The sequence below is a fragment of the Pyrgilauda ruficollis genome, unplaced genomic scaffold (assembly GCF_017590135.1).
Source record: "Pyrgilauda ruficollis isolate IOZ18807 unplaced genomic scaffold, ASM1759013v1 scaffold118, whole genome shotgun sequence".
NCBI classification, from domain to species: Eukaryota; Metazoa; Chordata; class Aves; order Passeriformes; family Passeridae; genus Pyrgilauda; species Pyrgilauda ruficollis.
The window spans coordinates 1,174,377-1,187,242 of NW_024510099.1; the positions used below are offsets into that span (position 1 = coordinate 1,174,377).

Below are 12,866 nucleotides of genomic sequence, written 5' to 3' on the forward strand. Positions count from 1 at the left end.
TGTAGGAAAGAAAACAGATCTTTTTTTTGCCTTCCAGTGACTTGTGTAGATGTTTATTGAAAACTACTGTGAATATGCTGGCAGGGAATGGGAACGTGTGAGGAACTGGATTCCCCATGCTGACAGTGTACCCAGCTTTTTCTGTGAGTGTGTGAATGAGTGAGGGTTTTTAAATTTATTTTTCTCCTCTTCTTTTCTTTTTTTACCTTGGAATTGCAGCTGATTTTAACTGTAGAGTTTTTCTAATTGGTGTACAGTGTGCGTTTAACTCTCTTATGGCTTGCCAGCTCAGGCTGTGCTGGCTCCTCTGTGTGCAGTAATGATAGAGGGACAACCACTGCAGGTTGGTGGGAAGCCCTACAACAGCAAAGCACATCAGCATAGCACTGAGGACGCAGGAAGCGTCTGTGCCTGAAACTTGTCACCCCTGCTCCCACATCTCTATTGCTTGGTCCAATACATGATAAAAATCTTTTTCCCAAACTCTTTCTTTTATAATTAAAAATGTATTATTTTCCCTGCAAATTTCCTTAGTTTCAGTGGTTGTAGTTTAAATGTGTGAAGAGGCTCAGTGAGTTAAGAGCCAGGTTCTCTGACTGTTGGGATTCTGGAGAAGTCCCCTTCAGTTAGGGGCAAGGGCCGATGTCTCAGTCAGAGTTGATCTGCTTTTGTTACACCACAAGGTTTCTTGTCATCTTAGCTGCTCGTTGGCCTGTCAAGTGCTTGAGATGTGTTGCCTTGGTAGCCTCTTTGCATTTGGGCATAGCTCCCAATAACCGTGTTCAACAAGGGACAAACGCGATGTTCCTCAGCTTATGTGGCTTTCTGCTGCAGGTGAGAGGAGAGTCTGCCTTTTGTCCTCAGACCTTTGCAAGTGGAAATGCTGAGTATACTCCTCCATCTCTTGGTGAATCAAGAGGTTTTATGCTTTAATTTGGTTTCTCTTTATCCAGACCGATTTTTTTTCCTTCACAGATTTTGTGTGTGTGTGTGTGTAATGGCCTATTACAGATGGGACCGCTGCTGCCAGGTCCTGCTGTATTGCTCACCCACACTGATTGCAGTTGGCTGTGCCCGCATGAGCTTAGCCTGGTGCAGGCAGCATTGTCTGAGGCTCGGTGAATCCTCGGAAGATGTGACCTGGAGGCACTTGTCATTCCTGTGCCGGTGTCAGTGGTGGGGCTGTGCTCTGCAGACTCCAGAGAAGGAGACGTGTGGTGTGTGCACCTGTGTGCATGGTACCAGCAGTGCTGTGGGGACTCTCCTGGGGCTGGAGGCCAAGGGAGTGGGCAGGCAGCCTGCCTGTCAGGGAAGGAACCAACAAGAGTTGTGTGTTTTTTCATGAGGCAAAAAGCATTCGTGGATTTGGCTTCTTGAAATGAAATAATAAGCTGCGTGATAAATCAGATAATAACAAGATAATTCCTGGCACTCTGTGTGAAAAGAAATAAAATTGGGTTTGAATACTCCCTTGATGTCCCTTGTTCAGTCCTGTACTGTTAAAATAGAAGGTGGACCTGTGGCTCTTCTCTAAGAGTGTCCTGGCAGATGATTTGGGCAGCTTTCATTTTAATTAGTGTCTAAGGTTCCTGGAAGCTAAGGTGGATGCTTAACCTGTGTCCTCATATGTATCTATAGGAACTTGGAGATGGACGTCAAATCAAGAAGAGAAATGTAGCTGAAACCATCATAACTCTCCAGAGCAGGGAGGCTGATGAGGCTGTTTGGATTCTTGTATTCAGCTACACTCCTTGTCAATAGGCAGCAGCTTTGCCATTTGTTGAAGGTACAGTTTCCTGAGAGAAACACAGGCTGTGTGTTAGCGCTCCTGAGCTCAGCCACATGGGAAACTTTAGGCAGACTTTAATCCTTTAAATGTCGTAAAGTAGAAATTATTCTTATGTTAAAATGCTATGCAATAATTGATGACCAAAAATGTTCAAAACTTAAGTTTTACATCTTACCAAAATTGGTCGTTCTTCATAATTTTATTTAAGATACCTTGAAAATTGCTACATATAAGCATGGTTGGTTCTAAAAAGGTCCTTCCAGGTGCTGCCATGAAGTCTATTTTGGCACTAGGAAGTTGTACTATGGGCTTTTAGTTTTCCCACAGTATAGATATTTTGAGTGCTTTTTGCCAGAAATAGTTTTTAGCTACATTCAAGTTACATGTTATATGTGATTAAAAAAAAAAAAAAAAAGCTTAAACGCTAAAGGTGTTGTATATAGGTTTGGACTAAGTGCAATATTTAGATTTTGTCATCTGGCTTCATTGTATCAGTGACTGTGTTCGTACACCAGTTTTGTTTTGCTATTGTTTGGTTTTAGCCTTCTAAAAATGTAGGTCTTGCCCAGACTTTTGAGGCTCTGGTTGCTTTCAAAACATTGGGCGGGACAGACTAGAACACCAAAATAAACCAGAAAAAAATGAATAAAATTCAAAGTACTTATAGTTACTCAAGTTGGCATTTTTATGAAATTTGATTTATAGCTGTTTATGTTCTCTTTGCAGCAGAGCAAAAACACACAGTGAAACTGCAACGGAAGATTTTTATATGAATATATGTGTGAATTGATATCACTACTTTCTTAGCAGTAAATAGGTTTAAGGCTCTGTCTGGACAGCTCAGGAACATGGATAGCTTTAGCCTCCTCCTACCTCGCAGAGATGCAGAAGTATTCTCCTTTGGACCCCAGATTTGGGGAGGAAAGCAACCTGTGTAAACCCAGGAGATGTATCTCTGCTGGAGCGAGGCAAGGCGCTGGAGCTGGCTGGGATTTACGCTGTGAGGCATTTGTTGTTTTAACGACGGTGTTGCTGGGTGGAGAGGGATGTGGTGTCCTTGGAGTCCAGAGGGTGAGTGTGACTCCCCACGCTGCCATTGGGGCGGGTTAGGTTTATGGCATTGCCCTTGGAGCTGTTCCAGGCAGTGAAACGTGCCTGGTAGGTGCTGGGGGTTGGCAGCAGGAACCTGAGACTGGAGCGGGGGCGGGACAGACGGACCCAGATCTCATGGAACTGGTTTGGTTACATACTGCCTCGTGTTCCTGGGCTTCCTGCAGGGCTGTTCCTGAAGGGCTCTGATAAGGGAAAAGGGCTCCAGAACTTCTCAGCAGTCATGAACAAAGCTGTGGCTTGGTCGTGTGGGAAGTGCTGGTGTCGAGTTTTGCAGTATGTTTTAACTTAAAACACAGATATGGATTAAACCTGGAGCTGACAACTCAATAAAGAAAAGCCAGTTAGAGTTGTTTAAAAATGACATAGTTAACCTCAGTGACTCACCAGTCATTCCATGTGATTCCATTATGATAAGGACAGTTGATGCAACTGGCAATGCTACCCTGTTTTAACTTAGTTGCTGGTGTAGTGTTAAACTTTATTTACTTAAAACATAACAAATATCCTTCCATAAAACTCCTTTAGGCTTTCTGTTGTTGATTTTATTACGGGCATGAGCTACACGTGACATTTTTTCTTAGTGTCAAGTTCCCACTGTCTTCTTCGGTACTTTCCTACTACCATAGGAGTCTGCTGTTCCATAAAAGGCAGCTAACACCATCTGATGACATAAAAAAAAAAAAAAGCACAGAAATACACTGCCAGGGTATAGTTGGTTGAACTTTTAAGTGTGTAACCTGTTGCTGCATTCCTCTCCACCCTATGTGGAGAGACTTATGGTTTAAAAGAAATAGAAATATTTCTGCTTTCCTTTACTGGCTATTACAAATAATGTCAAGTATTGCCAGAAATGATGGTTGTAATGTATGGTTTTTAGATGCATTTTTTTTGAGCTAAGATGATATTTTTATAATTATTTTTAAAAAGTCTCAAGTCAGAGGGTAGCTGTGATGTAACCATGCTGAAAGCTTTCCTGTCAGGAGTTTGGCTGATAGCAGGACGTGCAAATTGGTTCCAGATCAGGGATGTTCGTGATGTGAGTTTCCTCATCAAAAGCTCCACCTGCTTTTGACCTCTTTGTGGTCTTACTGGTTATTCACATTTTGTGATGAATACTCGTAGTACAGGAGAAGTATCTTGGTACAGATTTGCTGGATTAGTGTGCCTGTCACCTGGTTTGATTTTTTTTTTTTTTGTACTCAATTCGCTGTCTTTACTGTATTCCGTAGAGTAAATAATTCTGAAACTGTGAATAAGAGCATAATTTTGCTCTGCTGTAAATCATCTCTAACTGTAAATCTCTGCGTAAAAGAAATACTGCTGCACTGAAAGACATTTTGTTCCCTCCACCAGTTTACAATAAGCCCTTCCTTTAGGCTGTAATCTGCACTCAAAGTGTGTCTCTTAAAAATTAACTGATGAGCATGTTAACTTGCACTATATTCCTGTTCCGGGACGGGATCACTTTCATAATAATGCAGTGGAATTTTTTTCTAGGTTAATTCCCTACCGTGTGTCAACATAAGCCATTAACTGTATGTGTGATTGCTTAATGGCTGGCCCGCAGTGACTCAAATACCAGTTCAAAATAGGGCTTTGCATACAGGGATTGTTCTCGCCAAGATCTTGATGATGGCTTGATTGGCACATGAATAGGGTACATTAGAGCTAGTTACTGTATCTGAAAGAAAGCTGAAACACCATGTTGGAAGGAAAAAAAGCCAGCAACAGGTTGATGTGACACGAGAAGGAGGAGGCAGGAGAAATAACTTAAGAGATATGGAGGGAGAAAGAGGGAGATGTTACTTCTCTTGCAGGAACAGGCCTGCCTGAAATTTTGCAAGTTTTCAGTTGCTGCCAGTGAAAACGTTGTAGGTCCTGCTTCAGCAAAATGCTAAGAGCTTACTGAAATCTACAGGACGTATATGATGCTTCTTTATTTTTTTTAAAATTTTTTAAAGGGTTCTGTGTACCACTATTTACTAAAACTTATGATAATCAAAATCTTCTTTAATAGCCAGGGTCGGTGGATGACCTGAAATTTGATTATTTGTATGAAAAGTCAGGTCAAGTGCTGTCACATAGTTTCCAGTTCGAGCCACAGAAAAGTGAATGGAAACGTTGCATGTAAGTCAGAGCATAATTTCTTTCTGCTGCTACCAAATGGAGAGAAGCTACATATCTAGCAAACAGGAATTGACAGAACAATCTCCTGTCCTGTTTTCCTGTTAGACAAGCAAAAGGGGCAGCAGAAGAAAGGTAATTAATTGGTTTTGGAAAGGTTATGGTGGGTGGTAGCTGAGCACAGGACATGGGAACAGCCTTGGTCAGCTGGAGGGGCCTTCAGGCTCTGTTGGTGACTTTTTTTTTAGCTTACTTCAAGTAACTCTGCACGCTTGTTTTCCCTGCCCTGCTGTTTGTTCAGTGCATTTTGGCAGCAAACCCCTCCAGGTGAGGAGTGTCTCCAGCTGTGGATTTGTACAGCACCAATCCACTGCCGTGTGGAGCAGGGCCCTCAGCTTCTCCTGCAATACAAACAACAGGCGATAAGACCTTGTGCTCATTAGTGAGATAGCACGGGTACTTAGGAAATGGCAAGTGGATTTGCTGGGTGGGAATGCAACCTGTGTCTTACTCAGCCGCTCACTGCAGGTACTGACTGAGGCTTTAAATATTTGAGTATTTTCTTTCTTGTAAGAGTGTTTTCCTGGAAGAATTGGAAAATGAAGCATGCTTGTAAATGATGTCATGTCTCATGGGCTTTCTTTTACTCCAGAATGGCCAGTGAGTACAGAAGAGGTTTGTGTGCTTTTAAGTTTTGGAGGTCTCTGTGATCTTGTCAGAGGCAGTAGAAATATACTTAAGATTGCTGGGGAGAGATGGAAAAATAAGAAGAAAAATCTGTAATAATTAAAATCTTTGTCATTAACAGCTTTGTCTATGTTAAAAGGAACAGTAGATAAGTATCAGAAGGAAAAAATGTGTTGGGACATGGCAGTAAGGACTGGAGATAAGGGATGGTTAATACTGCAGAGTTCTGGCTGTTGGAATACCTTCCCCACTGGAAGATGGGCACATGTAGTTGTGACTGTCAGAAATGGAGAGAATGCAGACTTTAAATACAATGCCGGTCTGACACTGGGGTCCTCTCACCACAGAAATGTTAGGTAATGGTATAGGTATTATACTGTCATACTTCTCCCTTGCAGAAATAGATGTAGGTAGTAGATGAAAGGTAAGAAATTAATTTCTCAGCATGTTATTTAAACTTCATTTTGAACTCAAATATCATTGCAAACTCAAACACTTTCCAAATGTAGGTTCCTCTGTAAACATTACCTTTGCCTGGTATTTATTTTCTTGCTGTTGATGATTTCTCACTGTTGGGGCTGGCATGTCTGTAATGTGTATCCCTGGATTTTAGCTGCACTCTGGGTTCATAGTGCAGGCAGTTACCATTCCAAGCAGCAGTTGTGACGTGGTGCTTCTGGAAGAGAACTGTTGGCTTCTTGTCATCAGGAAGATAGAATAAAACAACACTCTACTACCAAGTTAGTTTCTTTTTAATTGAATTGAAAATTTCTTGCCAATCCTCTAGGCTTTCCATGCTTTCATTACATACTGAATACAATTAAGATATGGGGCAGTATTAATGTGACTTCCTTTATCCTGTCCCTTCAGTAGTTTTATCACCATCCTGAAGGAACTGGCTAAATGGGAGGGAAGATGTAAACCAGAGATGTAATTCAGTTCCTTCTCTCCCATGAGACTGGCTGCTGAGGGGTGTGATTTGGATGAAAATCACATTGGTTTTCATCATATAAACATGTTCCTACAAGGAGCTGGGCACTGAATGTATTTCTTCAAGACTTTAGTATTGCAGTACAGCTTAATATTAGATTCAGCTTGAGTTGGTCTGATTTCTTTTCTCCCCCTGCCCACTCGTCTTGGCTCCAGTGTCTCTGCCTCTCCCTGCTGCCACAGCACCAGGAGGCTCTCTTGGTTAACACAGATATCACCTGGACAAAACTTCAAGTACTGACCGTTGCCATGCAGCTGTATAATCTGTCCTTTTTGTTTGTTTCTTTGTGGTTTGGGTTGGTTTTTTTTTTTTTTTTTGTTGTTGTTTGTTTGGTTTTTTTTTTTTTTGTTTTTTTTTGTTTCTGATAACTGGTGAAGAGCCGTTGGTCTGTATGCTAAGAAGAATCTATGTCACTTTGTCTTTATCCTCACCAGTTACTGTAATCAGGTCATGATCTGTGTTATCAATGGTCCAGATGATAATGGATGGCTGATTGCTGCTGGGTACTTTCCCAGCATCATGTTGAGGTGCATTTGCAATATCCTGGCTTATTTAATGTAGTTTCTAAAAATATTAACAGCCTCAGCTTTTCCTGCTGCTGAAACTGGATCATGGTTACTACCTGGGGAATTTTATATAAGATTAAGACCTATTACCTAATGGTTTTTTACGAGTAGGTAGGAGGGCTTTATTCAAATATAGATAGCTCTGCCTAAGTAATTTTCTATGTGTTATAATTAAATAACTCGGTGGCAGACGGCCCAGACATTGGAAAAGACTGAATGGAGCCTACAGTATTACATGCTATTATCTATCAACAAACAGGTTAAGCTTGCTCAGAGGCAGTATTTTATAGGAATTTAAAGGTGCCTTGTTGAAACATGATCTTCTTTCCTTCAACCAACGCTCCCCTCTCTTTTTCTATCTCCTTCCCTTTTTCTCTTCTTTTCTAAACTTGACAGAATCAAAAAGCCAAAAAGTAGATAGCTGTTAATAAAGTGCTGGGAAGCACGGAGTTGTATTTTGATCTTACTTGTTTTAAACAGCCAATCTCAGTTTGGTTTTGTTGAGATTTAATTTTGCTTTTCTGTAGCTAGGTATTTCATGGTTTGGCTTAAGACCTTTTTAGCAAAGCAGAGTGTTTTAGGTCATTAGCATGCAGTGCAGGGATGTGGTGGGAAGGTGTGTGTGCTCCCAGCTCAGTGCAGACCCAAGTGTTGAGGGAGGACAGAAAGTATAACACTGGCATCTCCTCTGGGTTTTCGGAGACATGCTAGCACAACAGAGCTGTGCAGAAAGCTTCTTTGCCTAAGATGTGCACGCATTTGGGGGAGAGCAGTTAGGAATGGTAGGTATTGTCTTTAAAAAAAAAAAAAGGACTGTTGCAGCTAAATGTCCCTCAGTTCACAGAGACTGGCATTGTTTTCCTTTTCAATACCCATCAGTTATGTTGGGTCACCTGCTTTTATTCTGTGCGTATATCTTGGACTAGTTTATCTATCATTTTGTTGTCCTTTCTGTCCTGCAGGAAGTCTGTACTTCCCATTTTGTAGTCCCTTTTTGTTGTTGCAGCTTTTCTTCTCATGCAAGAATTATCATCCCACTCCTCCCTGTCCATCATCTCTAGTTGTCTGTTCTTTCCAGCCAGAATCATGCTCAGGCAGTTGGTGTAAGAGAGAAATCTAACAGGGGTCAGGCTCCTTTATGGCAGAGGCAGTGCTTTAAAATGCCAGAGAAGGCTACCTGTGCCTGCAGGAGATGCTGGGACATGCTGTGCATTGCATCTGATGATCTTTTGTCTGATGCCACTTATGAAAGCTGTGATTGAAGCCACTATTAAAGGTGAGAGTTTCTGTTTTTAAAATATGAGAGAATTAGTAAATTGCCATCCAAGAGACAAAGTATTTCTGCTCATCCTGAAGCCTGGGGATGTTTGACTTTGGTTAGTGGTAAAATCAACAATCCTTGGAAAAAAAATGAAATCGAAGTAACAAAAACCTCACATCAGGAACTAGAATTCTTGCAGGAGTTTAATAAAATGTTTAAGTGCATTATATTTTCTAGTTCAGTTCTGAAGCCTCTACTGCTGGTTGATCTAAAAGTGATGAAATATCTGGCATTATGCAAGATGAGATTGTTTTTTACTGTGTCCAGCAAAGCTGCTTTCCTTTTCCAAGGAAAATGGACACAACCGCTTTAAAAGGGGAAAACCAAACAGTTTCATATTCACAAGAACACAGAAACCTCATTTGATGCCTGTTTTTCAGCAGTGGGAGTGTTTAATTGCTTTACCATAGTTGCCAGTTAGTATTTTTAATGACTTTAAAGTGTTTCTGTGTTAGGTGAAAGCAGGAAACTTTGCTAGACTCAGAATAAACTGAAAGGATCTACCTGAGCAGGCTGGAGACAGCAAATTAGTGCTGGAGTACCTTGGCTTGACTTTTCACCTTTTGCCTGTAAAAATTAATCTCTGCATTACCTGGGATGGTGAAAGAACATTCACAGCTACAAGCTACTAATTTTAGTTAGTTTTATTCTTTTCTGTAGTACCTTCTTGGAAGAAGGACAAAGCTTCTGGCAGAGTGTAAGAAGCCTTGCTTATCATTCAAAACTGCAGCCATGGCACTGTAGGAGGGAGTGCAACTGTGTTTATTTTCTGTGTTACATCTCTCCCACCTGAAATGGTGACACTACCTGTAATTATAAGGCTGTGATTCATGTTATCCCCCAAGATGCAGCCTCTTGCTAAAGAGGTTACCACCTTTGGCAGCTCCTTATTTTAGTTTCAATGTCAGCTTCTTGGCCATCCTTTCAGTTTCAATGCCAGCTTCTTGCCCCATCATGCCCTTCAGTATTTCCAGGAATGGGGCATCTGCCACCTCTGCCTTGGTGATCTTGGTCAATGAGTGAAGAGTTAGCCTGGCTCTTTAGTACAGATAAACCCAGTTAATGGCTACCTGGTTCAAGGTGCAGCTCTACCCATAGTTCTCATTTTTCCTGATGAATCTGCAGTGTAAACCATGGTATTACCATAATCTTAACTCTCTTGGAGCTGTTGTGTCTGTTTTGTGCTTTCTGGGGAAAATGTCCCAAGTATAAATGTGTGTCTGAACTTAATTTTGAGGCAGAGGTGTAGTTTGCTGGGCTGACAGACCATACTGGGGACTTGTTGGAAGAACAAGAAAACTGTGACAAGCCTTCTAGATACAGAGTCTGAACTTCAGTTTCCAATAAAATTTAGGGCAAACATATGGATGTTTTGGTGTTTTATTTGTTGGGAGTTCTGTGTGTTTGGTGGCCATTCAAAGGTGTGCAGATGTTGTGCTGCTTTTAGGGGACGTAGATCTGGATGTAGTAAACCAATCCATAGTAGGTCTTCTAGCCTAGTCCTGCTGGAATGCTGCCATGATCCTTCTCTTGTGTGATAGCATCATTCCCATGAATACTGCTAGAGGTTGGGATAGTACTACTAGTGTTCTTTTATTCATTCTTAGGAACCTTTTTTATATATTAGCACCCTAAGTGATTTCTGGGCTTATATTACCGAGGGATTTTTAGTAGAGAAACAGGTGGTGTGTGACAGCTTTTCAGTGGAGATTCCTTTGACATGTCAAAGGGCATACTAATACTTATCTTTATTAAATAGACAGCCTTCTTGATACTGTATAGACTGATCCCCCCCTTTTTTTTTAAGTTTAGGAGTAGTAAAATGACTATTTCTAAAATGCAAACAGTAGAAACTTAGCAAGGGCTATTTTTGTTTTGGACTGTGGTTTTGGGGATTATTTGTCATTATTTTGTTACAGTATATTGTGCTCTGCCATTTTTGTTGCAGTTCTTCTATTAATTATGTGTTATTAAGAGTATCTTCCCAAATTAACTAGGTAAACTTTATTAGAGACTAGTTATTAAGTAATCTAATTTTAGTGTCATGGGTGTTCCTAATATTGTTTGAAAATTCTTGGTCATGAACTACTTAATACTTTATTACCAGTGTGTAGTGCTTATGAACTCATTCTTTGAGGAGATTCTGTAGAGTGAAATGAAAAGAAAAAGGAAAAAAAAATTAATATATATCAGCAAAGCTCATTTACATAATGTTCTTCATTAAACAGGAATTGTTTTAAGACTTGTATGATGATCTTTAGGAAAATTTCAGAGGTGGTACTTGGATATTCCCCAAAGTTTGCAGATCAATGCTATAATGATTGACTTACGTATTTAGTAAGAATTACGATCACATGTAATGAAAGCAAATGCAGAAACTTTGTAAAAATTTCAGCTTTTTAGGAAGGCGTCATGATAAGCAGTCCCTGAAGATTCACGTGATAAAGACAATCAGTTTATATTTCTATCTGGATTTTTTACAAATTCAGCTTCACTGAAAATAGATTTCAGTAGAATTTGAGACTATTGATGATGGTTCTCATTATTAAGATGGTCTGTTTCATGCTTACATCCAAAGAATCTACTTCCCAAATTAAAATTGTAAAGCCTAATACTTGAAGCTACACAGAAAAAACATTTTTAGTTAATTTCAGATCCTAGAGAAACCGAAAATTGCTTTGAATTTGGATGTCAGCCGTTCTGTGTGTCTGCATGGTTTCCATTGGCTTTGTGTGGGATTGCATAGGGCACTTTTGAAACTGGGCTCTGGAAATTTCAAGACCATTGCTTTCTGGTGGATGTTATTTCTTGCCTCAGCTGTCAAAGAGCTGCCATGTAGTGCAACAAAGGTGGGTGCAGCCACAATCTTTGCCAAGGTGATGCATAAGCATTCATGCAGTGCTTTCTGATGCTGTGTGCTGTTATTTCTACTGCCACTAGTTATTGTGCTGCATGTGACAGTAAGGTTTTATATCACCAGGAATGTTTTTTCAGAGTTGGGATTTTCTTGCACGGGTTACTGGTTCTTAAGATAAGGGACTTCACTCTCTTCTTGCTCTTCTGCCCTATTCATAAATGCTTCCCAGCTGGTAACAAAAGTGGATTTGCAGCTCTCTAAAAAGGAGAGGACAAGCCTGAATGTGTCAAATGTGTGTGCTTGTGAGAATTTGAAAAATGAATGAGAATAGATGTTGCAGTCTCCCATGGAGCAGACAGATGACAGGTCATGGACCTGATACATTCGTTTACTTTCCTACACAAGAAGAAAAACCTCCTCAACAGCAACATTTTACTGTGACCAGGCTGTTGCCAAGGCACAAAACTGCTTAAAGCACGCAGGCTGTCAGGTCTGGGGATAAAGCATCTCCAGTTCATCTCCTTCTGGAGCTTGGTGAAGGAGGCTTTTTGCCGTAGTGGATTTATTTTGGCTCTTATCACAGTTGGGTTTGTTTTGTATATGCTGAACCTTATTTTGATGTCACTGCTCTTGACTTAGGTTAGTATACTATTAGCTGCTGAGGAGTAACTTTCTTAGTTTATGCTGGGAAGTGAGAAATGAAGGTTTTGGACCACTGTTTCATTAACATTTATTTTAGAGAAATTGCCTCTGGATTTAGTGTAAGTGCAGTTTTACAGGAGTGGCTGTCTCTGGATTTAGTGTTAGAGTGCAGTTTAGAGGAATGGTGTCTGGATTTAATGTAAGAGGGTAGTTTTAGAGGAATGGCTGGATTTAGTGTAAGAATGCAGTTTTCACGCTGGCAGCACCTGAGGGTCTCTGCTGCGCAGGTGGTGCAGCTGCCAGTTACTTGTTAGTGTCAGGGAGGAGCTTCAGCCGTACTTGTTGGCCATTAGTGAGGTAAAAGGAGAGTTTGGCTTTGTTTGTTTTTTATCTGAATTGTGTAGAGGTGGCTTGCAGGCGCTAGAGAACAAGATGTGGAAGACAGCAAGCAGGGAAGGCTCTACTAACAAGTGTTACTGAATTGCTTATTAACTGCATACTGGAAAAACCCAAACCAGCAACCGAGTGGAAAGTAAGAACTTGGATTATGTCATGAATTGTTACGCAGTTAGTTGAATTATCAAACCAAATTGTTTTCGTGCTGCTTTTATTCACATTGGGTAATAACTTGCTTTAGGACTGGATTATCTGTGATCATTGTGTAGGTGTGAAGTGAGGTGATGGCACCAAGTTTGCCACTTACTGCTGCTTTGTAAAGAAAAAAGCTGAGCAGGTCCGCATACCTATCATGTAAGCACTTGCTGCCAGCTTCCCTC

General features: G+C 40.7%; 1 protein-coding gene across 2 annotated transcripts in view; it reads left to right on the forward strand.

Annotated features, from left to right (window-relative positions):
• Positions 1-12,866, forward strand: part of LGR4 (leucine rich repeat containing G protein-coupled receptor 4) — a 71,458-nt gene that overhangs the window by 17,538 nt on the left and 41,054 nt on the right. The gene's annotated exons all lie outside the window — the stretch shown is intronic.